The 9,551-nt window shown below is 38.2% G+C and overlaps 1 non-coding gene across 1 annotated transcript; it reads right to left on the minus strand.

The window, feature by feature from the left end:
* Positions 1-6,038: 6,038 nt before the first annotated feature.
* On the minus strand, positions 6,039-6,145 carry LOC116526394. The gene has a single exon (XR_004258132.1). It is a non-coding gene; the product is annotated as a U6 spliceosomal RNA (small nuclear RNA).
* Positions 6,146-9,551: the final 3,406 nt, after the last annotated feature.

Raw genomic sequence — 9,551 nt, forward strand, 5'->3', positions numbered from 1 at the left:
TATACACACTCTCTCTATTCTGCTCAGGATCTATACGAGATCTTCTTATCTTTTTTCTTCCTAAGTGAATAATTAATAACTAGATATCTTCCATAGGATCTTTGCTCTTAAATATATATCTCCAGTATAGATAAAACCTTGAATTACAAACTAGTTTATGCAACTGCCTACGTAACATCTTTATTTAAGTGTATGAAAAGTGTTTTAAATTTGGCAGACCTGAAATCAAACCTCTCTTTGCCCAACCCTGCTTTTCTCCTATACTTCCATGATGACAACTCTAACTAATTGTTCAAGAATAAAACCTAGGAGAGTGTCTATCTCTCATCCTATATTTCTTTATTTATTGTGCTTTAGGTTCTAGGGTACATGTGCAGATCATGCAGGATTGTTGCATAGGTACACATAAGGCAATGTAGTTTTCTGCCTCCATCCCCCCGCCACCTACATCTGGAATTTCTCCCCATGTTATCCCTCCCTGACCTCCCCACCCCTCCATTGTCCCTCCCTTGGCCCCCTGCCAACAGACCCCAGTGTGTGATGCTCCCCTCCCTGTGTCCATGTGTTCTCATTGTTCAACACCTGCCTGTGAGTGAGAACATATGGTGTTTGATTTGCTGTTGTTGTGTCAGTTTGCTGAGAATGATGGTTTCCAGATTCATCCATGTCCCTACAAAGGACACAAACTCGTCATTTTTTATGGCTGCATAGTATTCCATGGTGTATATGTGCTACATTTTCCTTGTCCAGTCTATCGTCAATGGGCATTTGGGTTGGTTCCAGTTCTTTGCTACTGTAAACAGTGCCACAATGAACATATGTGTGCATGTGTCTTTATAATAAAATGATGGCTGGGTGCGGTGGCTCACACCTGTAATCCCAGCACTTTGGGAGACAGAGGTGGATGGATCACAAGGTCAAGAGATCGAAACCATCCTGGCCAACATGGTGAAACCCCGTCTCTACTAAAAACTACAACAATTAGCTGGGCATGGTGGCTTGCGCCTGTAGTCCTGGCTACTCGGGAGGCTGAGGCAGGAGAATTGCTTGAACCCGGGAGGCGGAGATTGCAGAAGCCAAGACTGTGCCACTGCACTCCAGCTTGCTGCCTGGCGACAGAGCAAGACTCTGTCTCGAAATAAATAAATAAACAAACAAACAAACAAATAAATAAATAATAAAATAAAACTATTTATATTCCTTTGGATATATACCCAGTAACGGGATTACTGGGTGAAATGGAATTTATATTTCTAGGTCCTTGAGGAATCACCACACTGACTTCACAGTGGTTGAACTAGTTTACACTCCCACCAACAGTGTAAAAGTGTTCCTATTTCTCCACATCCTCTCCAGCAACTGTTGTCTCCAGATTTTTAAATGATCGCCATTCTAACTGGCGTGAGATGGTGTCTCAATGTGGTTTTGATTTGCATTTCTCTAATAATCAGTGATGATGAGCATTTTTTCATATGTTTGTTGGCCTCATATATGTCTTCTTTTGAAAAGCCTCTGTTCATATCCTCTGCCCACTTTTGGATGGGTTTGTTCGTTTTTTCTTTGTAAATCTGTTTTAGTTCTTTGTAGATTCTGGATGTTAGCCCTTTGTCAGATGGGTAGATTGGAAACATTTTTTCCCATTCTGTTGGTTGCCTCTTCACTCCAATGATTGTTTCTTTTGCTGTACAGAAGCCCTGGAGTTTAATTAGGTCCCATTTGTCTACTTTGGCTTTTGTTGCGAATGCTTTTGGTGTTTTAGTCATGAAGTCCTTGCCTATGCCTATGTCCTGAATGGTTTCACTTAAGTTTTCTTCTAGGGTTTTCATGTTGTTAGGTCTTATGTGTAAGTCTTTAATCATCTGGAGTTAATTTTAGTGTAAGATGTCAGGAAGGCGTCCAGTTTCTACTTTCTGCACACTGCGAGCCAGTTTTCCCAACACCATTTATTAAACAGGGAATCCTTTCCCCATTGCTTGTTTTTGTCAGGTTTGTCAAAGATCAGATGGTTGTAGATGTGCGGCATTGCCTCCAGGGCCTCTGTTCTGTTCCATTGGTCTATATCACTGTTTTGGTATCAGTACCATGCTGTTTTGATTACTGTAGCCTTGTAGTATAATTTGAAATCAGGTAGTGTGATGCCTCCGACTTTGTTCTTTTTGCTTAGGATTGTCTTGGCTATACGGGCACTATTTTGGTTCCATATGAAGTTTAAGGTGGTTTTTTCCAGTTCTGTGAAGAAGGTCCTTGGTAAGCTTGATGGGGATAGCATTGAATCTATAAATTACTTTGGGCAGTATGACCATTTTCATGATATTGATTTTTCCTAACCATGAGCATGGAATGCTTCTCCATCTGTTTGTGTCCTCTTTTATTTCCTTGAGAAGTGGTTTGTAGTTCTCCTTGAAGAGGTCCTTTACATCCTATTTTAGTTGTATCCCTAGGTATTTTATTCTCTTTGTAGCAATTGTGAATGGCAGTTCATTCTTGATTTGGCTCTCTTTAAGTCTGTTATTGGTATACAGAAATGCTTGTGATTTTTGCACATTGATTTCATATCCTGAGATTTTGCTGAAGTTGCTTATGAGTTTAAGGAGATTTTGGCTTGAGATGATAGGGTCTTCTAAATATATAACCATGTCATCTGCAAATAGAGAAAATTTGACTTCCTCTTTCCCTAATTGAATACCCTTTTTTTTTTTCCTTGCCTAATTTCTCTGGCTAGAACTTCCAATACTATATTGAATAGGAGTTGTGAGAGAGGGCATTCTTGTCTACTGCCAGATTTCAAAGGGAATTCTTCCAGTTTTTGCCCATTCAGTATGATATTGGCTGTAGGTTTGTCATAAATAGCTTTTATTGTTTTGAGATATGTTCCATCGATTCCTAGTTTATTGAGAGTTTTTAGCATAAAGTCCTCTTGAATTTTGTCGAAGACCTTCTCTGCATCTATTGAGATAATCATGTGGTTTTTGTCTTTGGTTCTGTTTAGGTGGTGGATTCTGTTTATAGACTTGCATATGTTGTACCAACCTTGCATCCCTGGGATGAAGCCTACTTGATTGTGATGGATAAGCTTTTTGATATACTGTTTTAATCAGTTTGGCAGTATTTTATTGAAGACTTTGCATCTATGTTCTACATGGATATTGGCCTGAAGTTTTCTTTTTTTTTTCTTGAGTCTCTGCTGAATTTTGGTCAGGATGATGTTGGTCTCATGAAATGATTTGGGAAGGATTCCCTCTTTTTGTATTGTTTGGAATAGTTTCAGAAGGAATGGAACCAGCTCCTCTTTGTACATCTGGTAAAATTCAGCTGTAAGCCCATCTGGACCAAATTTTTTTGGTTGGGAGGCTATTAATTGCTGCCTCAACTTCAGCCCTTGTTATTGGTCTATTCAAGGTTTCAACTTCTTCCTGGGTTAGGCTTGGGAGAGTGCACATGTCCAGGAATTTATCCATTTCTTCCAGGTTTACTGGTTTATGTGCATAGAGTTGTTTGTAGTAAACTCTGATTGTAGTTTGCATTTCTGTGTAGTCAGTGGTGATATCTCCTTTATCATTCTTATTGCATATATTTGACTCTTCTCCCTTTTCTTTTTATTAATCTGGCTAGCAGTCTGTCTATTTTGTTGATCTTTTCAAAAAACCTCCTCCTGGATTCATTAATTTTTGAAGGGTTTTTTTGTGTCTCTATCTCTTTCAGTTCTGCTCTGATCTTAGTTATTTCTTGTCTTCTGTTAGCTTTTGAGTTTTTTTTTTTATCTTGCTCCTCTAGCTCTTTCAATTTTGACAATAGGGTGTCAATTTAGATCCTTCCTCGCCTCTCATGTGGGCATTTAGTGCTATAAATTTTCCTCTAGACACTGCTTTAAATGTGTCCCAGAGATTCTGGTATGTTGTGTCTTCGTTCTCGTTGGTTTCAAAGAACATTTTTATTTCTGCCTTCATTTCATTGTTTATCCAGTTGACATTCAGGAGCCAGTTGTTCAGTTTCCATGAAACTGTGTGCTTCTGAGTTAGTTTCTTAATTCTGAGTTCTAACTTGATTGCCCTGTTGTCTGAGAGACTGTTTGTTATGATTTCTGTTCTTTTGCATTTGCTAGGAGTGATTTACTTCCAATTATGTAGTCAATTTTAGAGTAGGTGCAATGCAGTCCTGAGAAGTATGTGTATTCTGTGGATTTGGTGTGGAGATTTCTCTACATGTGTATTAGGTCTGCTTGGTCCAGATCTGAGTTCAAGTCCTGGATGTCCTTGTTAATTTTCTTTCTTGTTGATCTGTTTAATATTGACAGTGGAGTGTTAAGGTCTCCCACTATTATTGAGTGGGAGTGAAAGTCTCTTTGTAGGTGATTAAGAACTTGCTTTATGTACCTGGGTGCTTCTGTATTGGGTGCATAGATATCGATGCATTGATCCCTTTACCATTATGTAATGCCCTTCTTTGTCTCTTCTGAACTTTATTGGTTTAAAGTCCATTTTATCAGAGACTAGGATTGTAACTCCTGCTTTTTTTTCTCTCTCCATTTGCTTGATAAATCTTCCTCCATCCTTTTATTTTGAGCCTATGTGTGTCCTTGCATGTGAGATGGGTTTCCTGAATACAGCACACCGATGGGTCTTGACTTTTTATCCAATTTGCCAGTCTGTATCTTTTGGTTGGGGCATTTAGCCTATTTACATTTAAGGTTAATATTGTTATGTGTGAATTTGATCCTGCCATTTTGATGCTAGCTGGATGTTTTTCCCATTAGTTGACACTTTTTTTTCATTGTGTCGATGACCTTTACTATTGGGTATGCTTTTGGATGGCTGGTACTGGTTGCTCCTTTCCTTGTTTAGTGCTTGTTTTAGGAGCTCTTGTAAGGCAGGCCTGGTGGTGATGACACCTCTCAGCAATTGCTTGTCCATAAAGGATTTTCTTTCTCCTTCACTTATGAAGTTTAGTTTGGCTGGATATAAAATTCTGGGTTGAAAGTTCTTTTCTTTAAGGATGTTGAATATTGGCCCCCACTCTCTTCTAGCTTGTAGGGTTTCTGTGGAGAGATCCACTGTGAGTCTGATGGGCTTCCCTTTGTGGGTAACTCAACCTTTCTTTCTTGCTGCTTTTTGCATTTTTTCCTTCATATCAACCCTGGTGAATCTGATGATTATGTGCCTTGGGGTTGCTCTTCTCGAAGAATATCTTTGTGATGTTCTCTGTACTTCCTGGACTTGAATGGTGGCCTAGCTTGCTAGGTTGGGGAAGTTCTCCTGGGTAATATCCTGAAGAGTGTTTTCCAGCTTGGATTCATTCTCTCCGTCACATTTAGGTACACCTATCAAACATAGATTAGGTCTTTTCACATAATCCCATATTTCTTGGAGGCTTTGTTCACTTCTTTTCACTCTTTTTTCTCTATTCTTGCCTTCTCATTTTATTTCATTGAGTTGCTCTTCAATCTCTGATACCTTTCTTCTGCTTGGTCAATTCAATTATTGAAACTTGTGTATGCTTCATGAAGTTGTCGTGATGTGTTTTTCGGCTCCATCCAGTAGTTTATATTCTTCTCTAAGATGTTTGTTCTAGTTAGCATCTCATCTAACCTTTTTTCTAGGTTCTTAGTTTCTTTGCATTGGGTTAGCACATGTTCTTTTAGTTCTGAGAAGTTTGTTATTACCCACCTTCTGAAGTCTGTTTCTGTCAATTCATCAGATTCATTTTCCACCCATCTTTGATCCCTAGTTGGTGAGGAGTTGTGATCCTTTGGAGGAGAGTCATTCTGGTTTTTGGTGTTTTCATCCTTTTTGCACTGGTTTCTTCCCATCTTCGTGGATTTATCTACCTGTGGTCTTTGTAGTTGGTGACTTTCCGATGGGGTCTGTAAGTGAACGTCATTTTTGTTGACAATGAAGTTATTTCTTTCTGTTTCTTAGTTTTCCTTCTAACAGCCAGGCCCCTCTGCTGCAGGACTGCTGAAGGTCCACTCCAGACCCTGCTTGCCTGCGAAGCACCTGCAGGGGCTGCAGAACAGTAAGGGTTGCTGCTGGTTTCTTCTTAAAACTATGGAATGCTTCACGAATTTGCTCGTCATCCTTGTGCAGGGGCCATGCTAATCTTCTCTGTATCATTCCAATTTTGGTATATGTGCTGCCAAACCGAGCACTCATCCTACATTTCTAAACAAATCTTATTTATTTGAAGTCCAAAGATATCTCAAATTTACCCATTTATTCCCTTCTGATTCTTATTAGAGATATTATCTCTTTCTTGAACGTTTTGTCATAGTCAGATAATTGATCTCTCTTCCTTCTACTCTTACTATACTTAAACCACACTCTAATCAGCAATCAAAATTGTCTTTTAAAAATATATCATGTAATTATAAATACATATACAAGGCAAAAGAAGGACTCTTGTTTGTAGTAGAGTGTCGAGTGCTGACTCATAAATATAAAGGGAGTGCTAGGGCTGTAAAATTATCACCTTGCAAATATCATTCTAAAGACTATTTCAGGCAGGAGTCATCAACTGATGCTAAATTTAGAGGGGGTGGATTTTTTTTTTTCTGAGACAGAGTCTTGCTCTCTTGCCCAGGCTGGAGTGCGGTGGCCCACTCTCAGCTCACTGCAACCTGCGCCTCCTGGTGGCTCAGCTTCCCAAGTGGTTGGGACTACAGGCATGCAACACCATGCCCAGCTAATTTTTGTATTTTTAGTAGAGACAGGGTTTCACCATGTTGGCCAGGCTGGTCTCAAACTCCTTGCCTGAAGTGATCCACCCACCTTGGCCTCCCAAAAAGCTGGGACGACAGGTGTGAGCCACTGCACCAGGCCATTTTATTTTTTCCTGAATTTCGATGAGGAGACAGATATTTGCATTATATTAAAATATGTGCCCCCATTGTTTAGTAGCAAGGAAAAAACTAGTAACTATAATGTTGGAGAAATCAGACAACATTGAGTGGAGCAAAAATATATTGCATATCTCTCTGTGAGTTAACGTGAAAAGGATACATCAAGTATGCATGTAATGACTGCATAAACCGAAATTAACCACGGAGAATTATCAAACAACTTAAAAGTGATCCTTATTCTACTAAAAAGTGAGACTGTGTGCTTTAAAAATTTCAATGCCATAAAGGATAAAAGACGCAGAGTAACTGTCTTAGAATAAAGGAGTATGAAAGATTAAAACTAAATTCAATATTTCAGCCTATGTTGGAATTTTAAAATGCTGTAAAAGACATTATTAGGTAAATTAATAAAACTGGAATACCAGCAAAAGATTAGGAAAAATATTATATATCAATGTTAAATTTACTTAAATGGATAACTGTCCTATGGTTTTGTATACTAAAAGTCTTAATTTTAGGTAACACATAGTATAGTATGTAGAAGTAAAAGAGCATTATTGATATGGTTTGGCTGTGTCCCCAGCCAAATCTCATCTTGAATTATAGTTACCATAATCCCCATATGTCATAGGAGGAACCTGGTGGGAGGTAATTGAATCATGTGAGTGGTTGCATCCATGCTGCTGTTCTCATGGTAGTGAGTGAATTCTCATGAGATCTGATGGTTTTATGAAGGACTTTTCCCTCTTTGCTCAACCCTTCTCCTTCCTGCCATCCTGTGAAGAAGGATGTGTTTGCTTCCCCTCCTGCCATGATTGCAAGTTTCCTGAGGCCTCCCCAGCCATGCAGAACTGTGAGTTAATCAAACCTCTGTTTTTTATGAGTTACCCAGTCTCAGGCAGTTCTTTATAGTAGTGTGAGAATGGACTAATACAATCATGTATGTAAGTTACCCTCAAATAGTAAAGAAAAAGTAAAATTTATATAAATAAAGAGAGTAAATGACAAAGAAGATGGGGCAAAATATTAGCAATATTTGATTATGGGTAAGGAGTATGGATGTTCTCTCAAACATTATTGCAGCTCTTCTGTACGTCTGAAATATTTTCCAAATAAATACTTAAATATATACACATATATCTGTGTACATTTAAATATACATCTATATATACACATATATATTATAATCACTTCATAAAATGGATATATTAATAAAAGTGAACATACGCATAAAATTTTACCCCCAAATCCACTATTAGACATATTCCCAACAAATGAACGCACACGTTCAACAAAAGACATGTACTAGATTGCTTCTAACAGCAGTGTTTATAATTTTCCCAAACTGGGAATTACTCAAGGGCCCACTTTCATTTGAAAGAATAAATAAATTGCAGAATACTCACACAATGGAATACTTTGCATCATGGGAATGGAGAAAATATCACTAGACATAGTGAAATAGGATAATTTTAGAGATAGAATATAGAAAGAAGCCAGACATAAAATAGCACATACTGTATAATTTCATTCATATAAAGTACAAAACAGATTAAATTAATCCATGTTAGAAGTCAGGATTGTGCTTACTCTGAGCAGGAGACAGGTAGTGACTAGAAGACAACCTGAGAGGACATCTGGGATAGGAGTAATGTTTCATTATTAGGCCCAGATACTAGTTACATGGATGTTTTTAACTTACAAAAACTCAGTAGTATCCGTAGTTTTCTCTAGCTGAATTTTACTTAATTAAAAAGTTTTTATTTTAATGTACCTATGTGTTTTAGGGAGCAGACGTTATATGGGGATATCTCTGTACCTTTTTTTCAATTTTGCTATGACTATAAAACTGTTCTTAAAAAGAATAAAATACATAACAACAACAATGATAAAGAATTATTTTCTTGCCAAAAATGATTCAGTGGCTTTGCATAGTCTTTGAAGTAAAATCTAAATTACAGATTATGGTCCACCAACAACTACGTGGTTCTTACCTACTTCTTCAACCTCATATCCCATCGCTTTTACTCTAGTGACCATATCCAGACTCAGATCACTGTTTACTTCCTCAAACTCATCAACTTCTTTCTCTCCCCAAAGCATTTGTGCTTGCTGTTTCATCATGGGATCTTCTTGAACGGGCATTTTTGCCTGGTTTTAAATCTTCTCGGCTTCAAGTCCACTCCATCCAAACTATCTCCCTGAGTATTTGACCACAGCAGTTTCTGAGTCCCTTTGTTAGTTTGTTTGCCTACTTATTTCTTGGCCGTACTCACCACCAAAATGGAAGCTCTTGTCCCTTGCTCATTATGGTGTTCTCGGCATGTAGCAATTTGCTTGCACAGAATAGGCTCTCACTGGTGATTTATTTTTGAATGAATGAGTAGATGTGCATGGAGCTCAGAAAAGCCAAGTGGAATGGGATTACAGATTTGGAGTCGTTAACAAATAACTAAAATCTAAGGTTTTGAAAGTATGGTAACATGTGTAAAATGAGACTTAAAAGGGCCTTGCACTGATCCCTGAGGACCAGAAAGATTTAAGGGGCAGGCAGAGGAAGAAATCGTAAAAATATGGAGATTGAGAGGATACAAAGGGAACTCAGAAGCTAGAGCCTACCCAAAACAAAACAAAAAATAAAATAAGACAAGCCAAAATAAGAAGTATAGTATTATGGTAGCCAAGAGGAAGGAAAAGCACTGTCGGCTGGGTGGGT

The sequence above is a fragment of the Sapajus apella genome, unplaced genomic scaffold (assembly GCF_009761245.1).
Source record: "Sapajus apella isolate SASKATOON/1434 unplaced genomic scaffold, GSC_monkey_1.0 scaffold50, whole genome shotgun sequence".
Taxonomy (NCBI): Eukaryota; Metazoa; Chordata; class Mammalia; order Primates; family Cebidae; genus Sapajus; species Sapajus apella.